Source organism: Haliaeetus albicilla, chromosome Z, assembly GCF_947461875.1.
Source record: "Haliaeetus albicilla chromosome Z, bHalAlb1.1, whole genome shotgun sequence".
Lineage (NCBI taxonomy): Eukaryota > Metazoa > Chordata > Aves > Accipitriformes > Accipitridae > Haliaeetus > Haliaeetus albicilla.
Genome location: NC_091516.1, coordinates 54,063,225 through 54,078,358, shown reverse-complemented (window position 1 = coordinate 54,078,358; position 15,134 = coordinate 54,063,225).

Below are 15,134 nucleotides of genomic sequence, written 5' to 3'. Positions count from 1 at the left end.
TCTTTCTAAAATATTTTTGATATGTTACAGTAATATAGATGAAAATTATCTGTGACATCTGCCTTTTGAAAATATGTGATCAAATAAAAAACAAGTATTTTTTTTTCGATTCCAGACTCTACTTTTTTCTGGAAAGTCATGCAATGTAGCCAGGAGTTGCACTGTGAGCTGGATCCTCTTCCTGATCACTATGTTCTCTGGAAAGTGACATGCCCTCAAAAAGAACGCAAATTTGTCCCTCTTCCTTGCTCTCTGCTTCTCAACCACAACTTGCCCAAATGAAGCTTCCAACTTCACTTTCAGATTTTTCTCCATCCCTTTTTCAAGCTCTTTCTTATACCTGTCTTTCATTTCCACATTTGCTGAAGACTACTTCTATGACATAATCAAAAAGGAGGAACAATACCTGCAGACTTCATCTGCTTTCAAACCTTTCCATAACAGAACAGCCAGGGTTCAGGTGAGGAACAGCAGCTTATAGCTCCAGCGGAGAAGTCTAATGAACAAGACTGTATAAAAACAGGAGGTTCACTGCACCCATGGATGGAGGCAGAGAGATGCTCTTCAATACCTGTACGTTCCCAACACTCTTTGAGAATACAGTATGAAGAATAGCAGGGCTAAAAGGAAAAGATTAATATTTCTTACATTTTGCAGATGAACTGCTTGAAATGTTTACTAATATTGATGGAGCATAAGACAACTGGATATATTTTTATGTATTTCTGCATGGTAGTGGAAGTGATCATTCAGGCTTAGCATACACACCACACTGCGTGTTAACGGGCATGACCCAGAATTATTGCTGTAGCTGGAATAATATAAAAGCAACTGCCATCATAAACTGTACAATAATAACACAGATTTAGCCCAGTTGAAAAATGAAAGTGGATGGTATGTTTGCATAGGCATGAGCTCCATAAAGCTTGGGTTCACATGCATCAACTGCCACGTTCTTTAAAGGGATGAAATTTGAACCAAAGTACTTTCAAGGCTGGCACTGTGGAAAAAGGTGTGCTTAAGTAAGAGAACAGCCTATAAAGAACTGGTGCCAGTTGCAAGACCTGACAACTGTTCTCAGTTCTTTAAGTGCTAAAATGAGAAATCTATGTAATGAGAGGAATCCTGGAAAGCCAGAGGCACGGGTTTCGTCTGGCCTCCAGAAAGCATGAAGACATATAAGTTCAGCATGGCAACTTGGTAGGCATCCAAGAGCTGGGGGCAGGGAGGGTTGACCAGGGTTGTGTTATCCATACATCATATATTATTTTTTATGATGATAAGCTACTCATGTAGGCTATATGGCTGTAAAGACTTTAATTCCCTCTAATTTGCACACAGTAGGGCATTAAGTTTATACAGTGTGTACTTGCAGAACAGGATTTCACTCTACCTGGATTCTCACACTACCACTATGCAAGCATACTGCAATTAGTCTTGAATGACTGAAAGTACCTTTCAAGAACTCTAGATTTCAGTAATAAAGTGGGAAATACCCCACAATAACCAATAATTAGTTTTCCTAACACTCATTCTGCTAACTTTAATTTTCCACTCCCTGGACAGAGATCAAACAAGTATCCCTACAAAGAAAATTGCAGCACAGCTCCCTGTATAGCACAAAAATTTATACAGGACTGCTCAGCACTTTTTCCACTTCCTAATTCTGTCATACCATAAGAAGTCTGCAGGTTATGTATCCCTAATGCCATGTTTCTCAAATCTATGTAACTTGAAGAAAATTAGAGTGAATGCTAAAGTGGAATAGTAAGTGATACTGCCTTTTGATAATTAAAGTTTTTGATCTAAGAGCCGGGACTGACTCAGAGGTCTTAAGAAATTGTGGACTGGCATTTTCAAATACAAGTATTTGTTTTATTCCTAAGATCCTTCTAGTTTCTTATCAGAAGAAAAAACATCATATCACTTGCAGTTGGTAAGAAAAGGGAGGAGGGAAAAGAAGGAGGTTGATGTATATGATTGGAGAGACCTAATATGTAATTACCACAGGAGAACTTTCAAGTCATCTAATCTTGTTGGAAGATTTATTTTTTTGACCTTGCTTCGTCTCTGCATTAATTCTGTTTATGTTTACTTCTAGCATTAGCAGCCTAATCCTCCACTTACACCTGCATGCAGCACTGAAAAGCACTAAGTTGTACCTTGTCAATATGTTGGAATAAAAGCTTCCTACTGTGCTACATCGTGACACAGAAAAATATTATGACTGTTGTCCCAAGTCTAAAGTTAGGGTCTGATAAAAATAATTACAATAAAGGAGTGAGACGGCTGATTAATTTTTTTTTTTAACTGTTGTTTTAATGCAGATAGAGAAGCTTAGTGTGAAATGAAAGGACATATGAAAAAAAGTTCAGTGACAACTGGCCATCTAGGCATGTGACAAAAAGTCCCCCCCTCAAAAGTAGGAAGTGTGGACAACTATTTTTGACTACATGAGATATTTCCTAGCTCAAAATAGGAGGGTAATTTATATTTTTTTAAATCTCTGCTAGAAACGGTAATATTTTTGGATGCTTTTCAGAAACAGTAGACTAGTCCGATAATAAATGGAGCAGCCAACAAAATATTCTGTACATCACCAGGTTTTTATCAGAGATATATCAGGCATCCCATCAAGATTCTCCAATTTTATTCTAGATGTAAACAGTCTTGTGATTCTGATGAATCTGGTTTTAGTGATCATCAGTGATCCTGTATCAACTCACAAACACATGCACGGTCACTTACTCTGTGGTAATTCTGCATAACATACATATATGTGGATTTGTCACAATTAATTTATTTCAAAGTATCAAACCATAAACAAATGTATTATTTACTTTAGACGTTATGACAGCTCCCAGAATTTGGTGGACTGTAAAGATTCATGACAGTGAAATATAAACAATAGAAAACATGTTCACAGCCTTAGAGACAAAACAGTGGTGAGATGCCTTAAAAGAAGATTGTATTTGAATCAATGAATACTTGCACATTTCACAGTTGAGGCAACAGACCTACAAAAGTCCTGCTTACTCCCAGGAGCAGGAAATGTCCCTCTCTGGTGCTCTGCATGCAACTTCAACCCAATCTACAGGGAACAGGATGCTTCCAACCAATCTCTATTCTCAGTGTTTGCCATGAAAAATCTATTCTTGCTAAACTGTGCAGCTCTGTAAAATGGACACAGAAAGCACTGTGTATAGGCTTCTTGTGTTGAAACCAGTGTATATCCTAAGGGAGCAATTCAGCTGCCTACACATGGTTTCTACTACCATTTTAAAATTGCCAGTGTACTTCATTTGGACTTGTGCTGCTGCTCCAGACAGATGGGGGGGGAGGGGGGGTCCTGGCAGTCCCGTGTCATACTGTATTACCCTGCAGATGCCTTAAATACCTGAAGGCATCTAAATTGGCACTAAATGCCTATGTGTTGTTTAGGCATGTGAATGACTCTGTAAGCAACTGGAAAGCAGAACGTTTCCAAAAAGCTTTTTCCATTTTGAAATGCAGTGCCCCTGGCAAAGAAAAACAGTCAGCCTCATTCCTGGTGTAACTTCATCTCTTTCCACCCTGAATTCTAAAAACTTTGAAAATGGAAAAACTAAGTAAACCAGGGAGGAAGTTATTGCTATGACAAAGTAAAGATACAAAACCATATACAAATACAGTGCGATGAAACAGGAACTCTGCTGCTTTAAGTTCTCTTAATGAGGTCTTAGTGGAGCTGTGCAAAAAGTCTGTAGAGTTGCTGTACGAAAACCATCTGGAATTATGCGAACTGAATTCAGGAAGTATCTTGTACTAAAATATATGTCTGAAGTTCAGCTGCATTTTACTGCGCAGTTGAAAAGGAGGAAAAGCAACAAAGTGCTAGGTGTTCTCATGAAAACATAGAGGAAATAAACCAGATTGTACAAACACTGAGGATGTTAGCTTCAGACCATCACTTAGGGTAAAAAGTAGGTCTGGACACTCATGTCTCATAGTAATATTAGGGCATTAAATGGACATCTTCCACATAATTTTTAACACCAGGAAGCTAGTAGCTGAGCATTCTTTCTCATTTATGGGGAGCTGTCAAAGGGATGTTGGATGGACATGGAAAGGTATAAGGATACCCTGCTGCATCCTGGGGACCTGTTGCATGTAGCTGAGAGAAATCACCACCATACCTCCTGCATGTGGTCTGTTCAGTGCTCTTTATTTTAGAAGGGTAAAAAGACAAAAGGTGGAGAAATACGTTCAACAAAAAATTTAGGCAGATGGAGTTATCTCTGCCTCCTAAAGCAGAGGTCACTGAAAGAATGCTTGGGTGGGGATAAGAAGACACCTGGGTTTTAGTCTGAAGAACACTTGATACAAAATATTTAAACATGCAGTCATATCAGAAAGGTATAGATATCAGTAGGTCTATTTTTAATGTATTTTTAGCAAAACAAGGCAAATAATAGAGCTCTGACACTTAAAAATAGAGAAGCCACATATATTGATGATTTTAAGGGACAGTTCCTTTTAGAGAACAACACAAAAGCTACTACTACAGACTTTTTACAGAAGCATGTGTCTGTAAGACAAAATCTTTACACAAAAGGTTATGTGACTTCAGGCAGGTAGACAAAAACATTAAAATGAGTATCACATCAATCACAAGATAAGCTCAACACATGCAAAATGTTTTATCCTGAGGTATACTGAATAGCTAGATGATAGAATTGCAGAATACCATAGGATTGCACATGCTAACTTGAATGAAACGGGAAAAAAAAAAAAAAAAAAATTATGAGAAATACCAAAAGAAACAGAAGTGAATTTATGCAAAAAGTAAAGATGTTTAAGCTACAAAGTAAAAAGAATGACTAAAAATGCCAGGAAAGAGAGTTTGGAAGAAAATAACAACTTGTCTATTCCTATCCCAAAAGCTGTACTATCAAACAGCACTAGTAGTTTTTATTGAAGATGCAGCAAAGCATCAGCTCATAGTTACGGAACTGAGAACAAACACATGAAGATCATTCTACCTGAAAGCAAGCCCCAAAAACTCTATAGAGGAAGTTTAAAGAAAAACTGCTTCAAGATATGGGTGAAAAACTAAAATTCTGGTATGTCTAAAAGTGTCTGAGATTGGTACTGAACTATGTCAATTTGTGTCAGAATTACAGTTTCATGTAATCTTGGCTCCTTCCCAACCGCTTAGAGCCATTTTCTGTCTTCTGAAGTTCCATTAGCAGAAGGTTAAATCTGTATAAATGGAATACTGCTACTCTTACATTATGGGGGAAAGTCCTGACCTCAGTGGTTTCAAAATTTTACATGGAGCTTTGGCAAGGAAATAATCATAATGCTGACATATGAAAAGAAGAGACCTCACAGGTACATACCACCTAAATAATATGAGACAGATAAAGACAAAAAATCATGATAACATGATTTCAGGATGCGGAGATGACTGGCACAGGTAACTGCAAGTGATGTGCAAGCAGAACATCAAAAGACAGTTTTACAGAGGAAAATTAAGAAAACTATCACAGGAAAAATGCACAAAGGTGCTTGCTTCTATGTAATTGCCAACTGCTGATGAAAATATGAAAAGGAATGATTGAAGGATAACTGGTGACTTCCCATGAAAAGCTTTGAAACCAAAGGCGAAACTCCTCCTGTTGGACAAAAAGGAAAGCAGAAAATAATGGGCAGGAAAACATCCCCTGTAGCTGCATTCAAGATGGCCACTTACGGGCAAAACCAGCATTTGTCAAGAGTAATGAAAAGGAAGCCAGATTAATTGACGCAGGGCTGCAAAGAGCCTCAGATTTTCACATTTACATACACCATGGAAGTAAGAACTTAGTCATATTTGTAAGAAGAAAATAATTGTTTGGAATAATGTGCCTGAGTGATAACTTGCTTTACAGAAGCAGCAAGAAAGAAAGACTAGACAATAGGAGTGAATGCGAGATCTGTTTATGTCACGCTGAGCCTGAGTTGAGTGCAAGTTACCATTGTGGAAATATCAGAAGGACTGACTGAGCTTTTGGTTTGAAGGCAAAGAGGCAGACTGTGAATGGAGAGGTCAGTTGGTACAAAGATTGTGACTTTGTGTTTGTGTATTAGGTAAGATGAGGAAGGGAAACTAAAGGGTGGCGGTGAAGACTTTTGTGGAAGTAGCAGCAAGTAATGATAAAGACCAGTAAAAGACTCATTGAATTTATGCTACCAAGGTACACAAACATGGAAAGGGCAGAAGGAGGGAAGCACAGTACTGGCATGTCAAGAAAAGAAGATAAAAACATTGCCTCTGGGATTTAAGTTGAGAAAAATGGTGATGAAGAATGCATACTAGGTAAGGGAGGAACTACAGATGGTAAGGGTTTAGAGACAAGGAAAGAAGGAAAATAAGATAAAGCATCCATGTTTTCTGGGTGCTTTAAAGATGCTTAAAATTAAAGCATATGTAGTCCATTTTATACTGTGAGTTGAAAGAAAGAGAACAAAAAGCTGAAGAGGACACCAAGGGAGAGATGAAACAGTAAAAGCATAGCTGATGAAAGATAATGGAACCAGCAGGAAGGAGGGTTAGATGCTAAAACAGGCAAGGCATGGCTTGAAACAAGAAATCTTTAGCAGGAAAGTAGTGAAAATGGAAGAAGCACAAAAGGGCTATATGTTTTATTACTCTGCATTCTTAAGTTATTCAAGCACATGTGGTATGCAAAACCAAAGAGGAACAATGGGATTCAGGTTATTCTGGAGACAAGAAGTTAGTCAGAGCTGCCTGCTCAGCTGGGACTACTTCAAACTACAGTCATCCATAATGATAAGAATAAATGAAAGACCTTGCCCTTGTATTGAACAGCCAGGTCAGAAGTGTTTGTGTGATCCATACAAATGGCGATCCCTTAAAACCTCTCTGCTACACTATATATCATCAATTAATATTTTCATTTTTCATTCATTATTGTATCACCATAAGCACTTGTATCACTATGAGGATCTGCCATATGGGTTAGCTTTGGCACCAGCTGTTTTTCCAGTTATTAACAGATAAGGATCTGAAAAGTCTTCCAGTAAGATGCATGCAGATGACTTAATGGCTGCTGAAGAAGGGCTAACAAACTCATTCAAAATTTCAAGTAGTTCTAAAATATTTGGATGAGTATGAAAAGATAATTTAAAGGAGTGTTTTTAGAAAACTGATTAATATTATTGTTAGATCTGCAAAAATGTAAGCAACCCACTTGTGTCTACCCTCCATGAAGCTCTAAGAAAACCTAAAAAGGGTACAAGACAAAAGGCTGAGAGAAGCAGTTCTAACTATGTATTAGGACATATTGATAATCATGAACAACAGAGTTAGATGATCTAAAGGGAGGACTGGAAAGAGCATTTTATGGATCACTGTCATGCTACATGTGATAGTTCAATGCTATGCTATTAGTAAACTTTAAATATGGAGTTCAGGCCAATTTGGAGCACTCTGAAAAACTCCAGGCTCCCCTCCTCCTTCTTTTATTAGTGTGAGCTTGTATGCGCATGTGAGACAGTCACATAAAAAACCCAAAATGCATTTTGACACACAGAAAGTCAGAAATAGAGAGGAAGAGGTTAAAAGTTAGAAAAATCAGCAGCTATTTTGGTGCTGCAAGTTGACTTAGATGAAAGCAAACAGTTAAATAGAATCCAATTCAATTCAAACAGGCAGTTTTGACATTTAAATGAAATTTCCAAAGCATGTACTGTGGTTAAACAAGGAGTGTGGCTAGCTTCCAGATACATATGGTAATTGTGAGGAAGCAGTTTTACTGATGACAATCAAAGCTGGCAAGAGAATTTTGGGCCGGTGAACACAAGACAAAACCAGGGCCCTTTGCATAATCTATGTCATCGTCCCTCTTCACCTAATAACTTTTCCTTTTCCCTACTTTCCATCTATGTCCTTCTGTAACACTCCCTAACTTTCCTTCTAAGTGCTCCTTTCCTTGATTGCAGCCTCACTTTGATTGATTGTTTTCAATCTTCCTTTTCCACATCATTCTCTTTCCATCATGCTTCCACCCTAACCTTCATCATTCTCTGATATGCAGATAGACTAGAAAAATACTGCCATAACTATCTTGCAAAGATAAGCTGAATCTCCTTGTAATCTCTGTACTTGATGGAGTTACAAATACACTTTTAACAACTGTAATCAATAGGACAGCTGTCAGAGAGAGCTCTGAGTTTTATTTACACCTGAAGAATTTATTCTGGTTTTAAGCATTGACTGTTCACAAACCATATGTGACAAATGTTTAACGATTGCTGGTATATGAATACATCATGCCTTTACCAATGTTACAAATAAGTCTCCGCATGCAGCATAACTAAACAAAGTCTTGCAAAGTATTTCTTCTCTTCCTGTTCCTTTCTATGATGGCTGTCACCAGTTTCATATTATACACAGAAGTAAAGTTCAGTATGTGTCCCTATAGTGTAGCAGCTCATTTTAAAAATGGAACAAAACAAGGCAGTGTCCAGAAGAGTGTTGCTAGGAGCAGTCTAAAATCCAAGGTGGAAAAGGGCAGAACAAAGTGATAAGCCTTTTATCCTACCCTACAGGAGTCAAGACTGGCTCAGATGGATCTCCAGCTGCAGTGAATCCCACATTCAAGGGCTCTCTCAATGGAATGCATCTTGTCCCTGCTAATACCGCCCACTGAACTGAAAGCCAAAGACTCTTTTCACTGGAAAGAGAGAGGTATTACCAGAAAGAGCTGTAGGGATGCAGATCAGAAAATTGAATTAAATCCCAAACTGACTTAGCAGCAACTAGAGAGTTGGGCACAACAAAATAATTCTCTTTGTTCTGCCCTAGCTTTGAACTTAAGAGTTTCTAGGCGCCTCTACAGCAGTGATAGGTGGATGGGTTTTTGTCTGCTCTGGAAGGAATTAAATCACAATCCTCACTGGTTAGATCTGGAAGAAAGAATCAAGTCTCAGAATTACCTGGCGATACAGGAAGACCAAAGGAGTCAAAAGACATCCAGAATGCTTTGAGATTACTCTCCTATTTCAGAAAGAAGCAAATATGCCTTCATACAAAAGCAAAGTCAATATCTGTGTAATTTCATCCACTTGCTGGCCAACATCACTTCAGTCAATTTTAGACTGAACACAAGGCAATCAGTTGTGGCCATCCACTCCTCCTCACTGAAATCAGCAGTAAATATTTTGATCTCACTCAACAAAGATCAAAATGCAATATGAAAGTTAACAGGAGACAATATTTTACCAAATTCTGACATTTTCCTGTTTATTTTATAACCTATAAAGTGATGCCAGTTGAATTTCAAGAAAAAAAGTCTCTTTCTGGAAGAAAGAGTTTGTGTTGAATTCGTTTTGATAAAGGGTAGTGTGTAACTTCAACGAAATGAAAGGAGATTTAACTAAGAGAACACACTATAAATAAAAATAGGCAGAAGCAGTTTCCAGTATGTCAGTGAATTTAAGGTATTTTGTATGTCAGACACTGAAGCTGATGCTGGAGGGTCTGTTTAAGAGAAATATTTAGCTACCATAACTGACACTTTGAACAAAATGGCCCAATAAGGCATATACTGCTTATTCTAAAGATGACCTTATATTTCCCTCACTCTTTCATTATGACATCCTGGCACTGTTGCTAAGTTTGTTTTTTCTCACAAAATCAGAGAATGATACCATATTGATGCTCTGCAATGTGCACATAGCTTCTGATGCAAATCCATTCTCAAGCCTCTCTACTGAAGAACAACCTTTCAAAATTGAAGATACTCTTTTGATTAGAATCAGACTTTTGAGACTCCAGCTCAATCTGTGATTTTATCCATACAAAATAGCTCTCTCTAGCAAGTTAAATCCAGATATTCATCTCCTTTTCCAATTGCTATTAGAAAATAGTTTCAAAATAAAGTTTTCTTCTTCACATTTAATCCACAGGCAACTGTAATTTCTGGCTGGGCTCCCAAGGTACAACTGGTGTATACTTAACCCCTGATCAGCCAAATAATAACACACAGATTATATGAATACATCATAGTTGTTTCAGCTAGAATCAGACCTGTTAATTTGTCCGCTATTGCCATCAATTTCATAAAGTGCTATTTGAGCATGTTCTCATGTTCTGCTTGTCAGTGTAAAAACTCAAGTGATCCTTTCATGACTATCAAGGCTTCGGAAGATGGGAAATACCAATATACTCCATTAAAATACCCAGAGAAAGCTGGAGCATTATTACACAGTTGTCAGTTTAAAAGATAACTGGATTAAATATATAATAAATAAAAATCATAGAAAATGTGTTACAGCCTAGGGAAACATATTTACACAGGTATACCTATATGACTGATAGCCATATGGAGGAACAACCTAAGTGCTGAGTGAGACAGGCCTACATTTAAAATCTGAGCATCCATAGGGTAATTTTAGGAGAAATGAAATTATTAAGTCTGTTAATACGTAAGTATTAAAGCATGATGTTGAAAATCTATGAACACCAAGACATAAAAAGTGAATTTTAAGAATCTTTCTGAAGAGTAAGGAAATGTTTCAGAGAGAGAGAGAGAGACAGAGAACAAGATATGTATGAATGCATTTTCCCACTCAACTGAAGTTCCAATTATTTAATGGTTACTTGAGAAATTGTGATTTACCCAAGGTTAGGAGTTGCAAGGTAGGTGAACCAGCCAGTCTATTTCCAGCTGAAGAAAGGAATTTTTTCAATGCTGAAACATATTTGCTTCTTACTTGTTCACAATGTTTACCTACCAATGCCCCAGATCAACAAAAAGATGCTTGCTTCCTCCATTGTCCAGACTGGGCCCTGAAGAGTATGAGAACCATGGTATACATTTAATAATTCAAAAACACAAGCAACAAATGCCTAGTTAGCTTGCAATTCTAGTCACATGAAGAGATTTTAATCTACAGAAGGCCTAAAAGGACAAAACCTGACTCTCAAAATAAAAGACTGAGTTCTGAGAAACTTCCTACAGAGCAGATAAATATGCCAGTAAATAAATAAATAGAAAGATAAGCTAGCAACATCTAAAAACCTCAAACCACTTTCCACTTGTAAGGACTCTGGAATGAAAAGTAATAAAAACCTACAAGTTTCTCTTTCATGCACATAGTCTCTTTCCAAATGCATGTTAAGGGTAAAAATAAATTAATATACCAATACTGCTATAACGTTCATGTCCTAGCCTAGCTCAGCTGTTTTCCTGAAACATCTTGAAAATTGTCTAGCCATGCAGAATGATATGTTTGTTTTACCATTTAAATCTTAGACAAGATTTAAACTTTAAGTACCAAATCTTGATTCTGTAATTGATAAAAGAAAGGGGAAAGGCTTCATACTCACCTCCTCTCTGGGACACTTATTCAGAAGATAGCTACATGTTAAGTGTGGCTGAGTTAAAATTCAACTCCATTCAGAGCTGGAAATAAAGCCTATGGTACTTCCTCAGATAACTAACTGTTCAGGGATGAACTTTGCTGTGCTAAAATAGAGGGGCAGACTAACATAGCCTCTGCTGTGTATATAACCTGAAAGGGCAGGGACAGACTAGCTAGAGGTAGGACTAGGGTGACAGACCAAGTCATTTTCCTACTTTTGTGCAGAGGTAATACCACATTATGCATTTTTAAAAGGTATTATTCTACTGTAACAAAAGTTTCTATGCCCAATGCCTACTATTCCCTACTGTTCCCATCTACCTGCTCTTCTTCCTTTGCTAAGTGTTTCTTGCCAATACTGTCACTAAGCTTGTTCTTCATTCCCCCATCCTCCTTCACACATGGCTCAGCCATTAAAGCTAACCCTAGGTAGCCTGAATCATGAACTGAAGATAACGTTTATCACAGATAGTTCACTGAAGTTACAAGCAAGTACTGTCTGCAGACTGCAAGCGAAATATTAATGGGATAGGTAAGTAGCATCTACCCCAGCTTCCGCACGATATATGCTGACTGAGCCAAATCTGGCTCCTGCTTCCAGTGCCTGTGGATGCTGGGTCCCTCATGTCATCTGCCAACATGCCACATCTGATGGGCAGTTTTACAGTGGAGAAATCTGCCCCATAATTTCTTCCTTGAAGTGAAATGAATTTTCACCAAGGTCACCAACTAATTATTGCTTCAGCTTCATAATGTATGTTTAAGTCAGCACTGATCTTGGACTGGTTTAGTGGATGTTAGGAGTTTTGATCTCATTAGCAATTTGTAAACCTACCAGCTTGAGAAAACACTATATTATATGTAGCACTAAATTTGATCACTTTTTTGGAGAGTGACTAATATCATCACACAGATGATATTAATGAGGCTTGTTTGTGTTTTTTTTTCTTAGGCAATTACTTTATCTTGGGGTGCAGAATTTATCACCACAAGACAGCGCAGAGGAAAAATTCAGGTACAATTACAGAAAAGATTTTAGTTTTTTTTTTTCTCTTCTCTGTAATAAAGAGAGCACTTAGACTAAACAAAACAAAATGGAGGATCCATCTCAAAAAAAAGGAATCATAAGGAGATATGTCTTTCCCCTGTGCTACGAAGTTCCTTCTTGAGAAATGAAAGTATTAAACCTTGTATTTAATTTTTTGGAAGAAAATAATTTAAAGAACCTGGACTGCATTTTCATACAACCTTCAGCATTTATGGATAGTTTGCGTTAAAAATCACCTAGAGAACAAACTAAAAAGGAAAAATTAAAGTTCTCAACATGGAAGCAGAATACAAATATCAATGTAACCTGTGTTAGACCAAAACCTGATATTAAAACAATGTAATATTAAACAGCTTTGGAATACTGGAGTGGCTGTTGACTAAATGCAGACTATTGTACAGGCAGCAAAGTTCACTATATTCACTATGTTTTACTGTCACGTTTTTTCCTAAGCTTATGGGTAAAATATTTTAGTTTCTTTCAGTTTGTTTTGTGAAAATAGCTTAAGAGAAGTATTGCTTCTCTCCACGAAATAAAAATATTTTATATTTTACATGCCATTATATTTTCATGATGAAATAGAGAAACTAATAATTAGAGTTTTGGTGCAGGAATTACTTCACCTCTGTCTTTTTCAGGATGGATTAAAGACTAATAGCTCACAAATAGAGACCAAGAAAAAAAAAAAGAAATTAAGTTGAGCTTTGGTTGTGTATTGCTTTTTTTTTTCCCTGAAAGCATTTTTAAGCCAAAGTTTTCAAACTGATACTGATATTCAATTGCCCCAGCTTTTAAAAAGCACAAACATGACACAACCAATGTACATTTCTAATAATAATGGATCTAATTCCACACTATGTGTAGATAATTTTGCAATTTCACCAGTAAACATAACTATTCTATAGCTATTAAGAAACAAGGAACATCTGTTCCTCGCTATAAATCTGTCATGTCACCAGTAAATCCCACCAAGAAGACATTACTAGCATATTACTCTAAAATTCACAGTTACATACATAAAAACATTGTGTCCTGCAGAATAGCTGCCGTGTCACCTCAAGTTTGTCTAAAATAAACAGTGTGCTGAGCCATACCTACCTTTCTTATTTGGAAGGGCTATATCCTTACATACATACATGTTTCAAGACAGGAACTCCTATACGGAAGGATTAATGTTCAGACATCGTAGAATACTACAAAAAGGTGAACTTGGCTGCCTGTGTAATAGGCTGTACTTAGTCAACAGCCACTCCAGTGTTGCAATGTTGTTTAATATTACATTGTTTTAATATCAGTTTTGGCTGAACATAGGTTACATTGATATCTATATTCTGCTTCCATGCTGAGGACATGAAGTTTTCCTTTTAGTTTGTTCTCGGGGTGATTTTTAATACAATCTATCCATAAATGCTGAAGGTTGTATGAAAATGCAGTCCAGGATCTTTAAATTATTTTCTTCCAAAAATTAAATACAGCAGAACAAAAATCTGATATTCATCAAGGCAGTTCATTATATTTCCTCAAGAAGAAGGGAGCTAAGAGAAATTTTTGTCTAGTGGGAAGAAAAAAACCCAGATAATGTATTACAAAGCCTTATTTCCTGAATTATTTTCTTGCGTCACACAACAGGCTACATCTGAATCATTTTTATCTGAATCACTGATTAGCTTGGGGAGTGCATTAGAAAAATGGTTCTGCCTGTGACACTTGCTTCATGTGAAACTTTAAAGTGGGTTATGTTTAATGCTATATTTAGAGTGGTATTATTATGTGGGTGGGACAACTAGTAATCAGCTTAATTGGTAGCAAAGAAGATTGAGGCTAGATACTAGAAAAAGCTATATAACTGTAAGGATAATTAATGCCACAAAAGACTACCTAAGACAGATGTGTAAAAACACACATTTAATGTTTTAAAAAACAGATTAGGCAAGAACCTGCACATGTGTATCTAATCTTACCTCAGAGTACAGAGGCAAACTACATGACCTCTTGAAGTTGTCTTCGGTCTTACATTTCAGTATCTTAGTGTTGCTGAAAAACAAGAAACGTTTATAGGCCAGCAGAAGGTTGCTGTTTACAATACGTTCTGTACACTTGTTTTCCCTTGGATCTATGTTTCTGCATAGCAGGGAATGAACTGAAATGTTTTCCTTTCCTGCACTCTAGTTTGCAGAAACTGTGACTGAAATTTAGGAAACTTATATATGTCCTGCCCCGCTGAAAAGAGTTTATCTATCTCACTAATTCCAACAGTGACGTTAGTGCATGACTGCTAAATTGCCAGAAGATTACGGAAATATGTTCTAGCATCTATGTTCTGGATACATCTGTGTCACATTTTAAATTACATTTATTTTCAGCTATGGCAGTTAGATCTGAGGCTGGTTGATTACTTCTGAAGATGTTTCTGATGTAGCAGTCATAGAAGTCTACAATGTTGGAATGGGCTGTCTCTGGAAACTATTTATCCTAGAAACGTTATTCATAGTTGAGAATACATCTTCTCTGTTCCATATGCAAAAATAAAGACTACACAATGACTCAATGAGATCACAAATACAGTCCTTAGCCTATTTGCATTGCAAAATACTACAAATGTAATTGTTTAAACTCACAAACCCACTGTGTTTTGATACATGACAATGGTGAAGCTTCTTTTATCATCCCATAT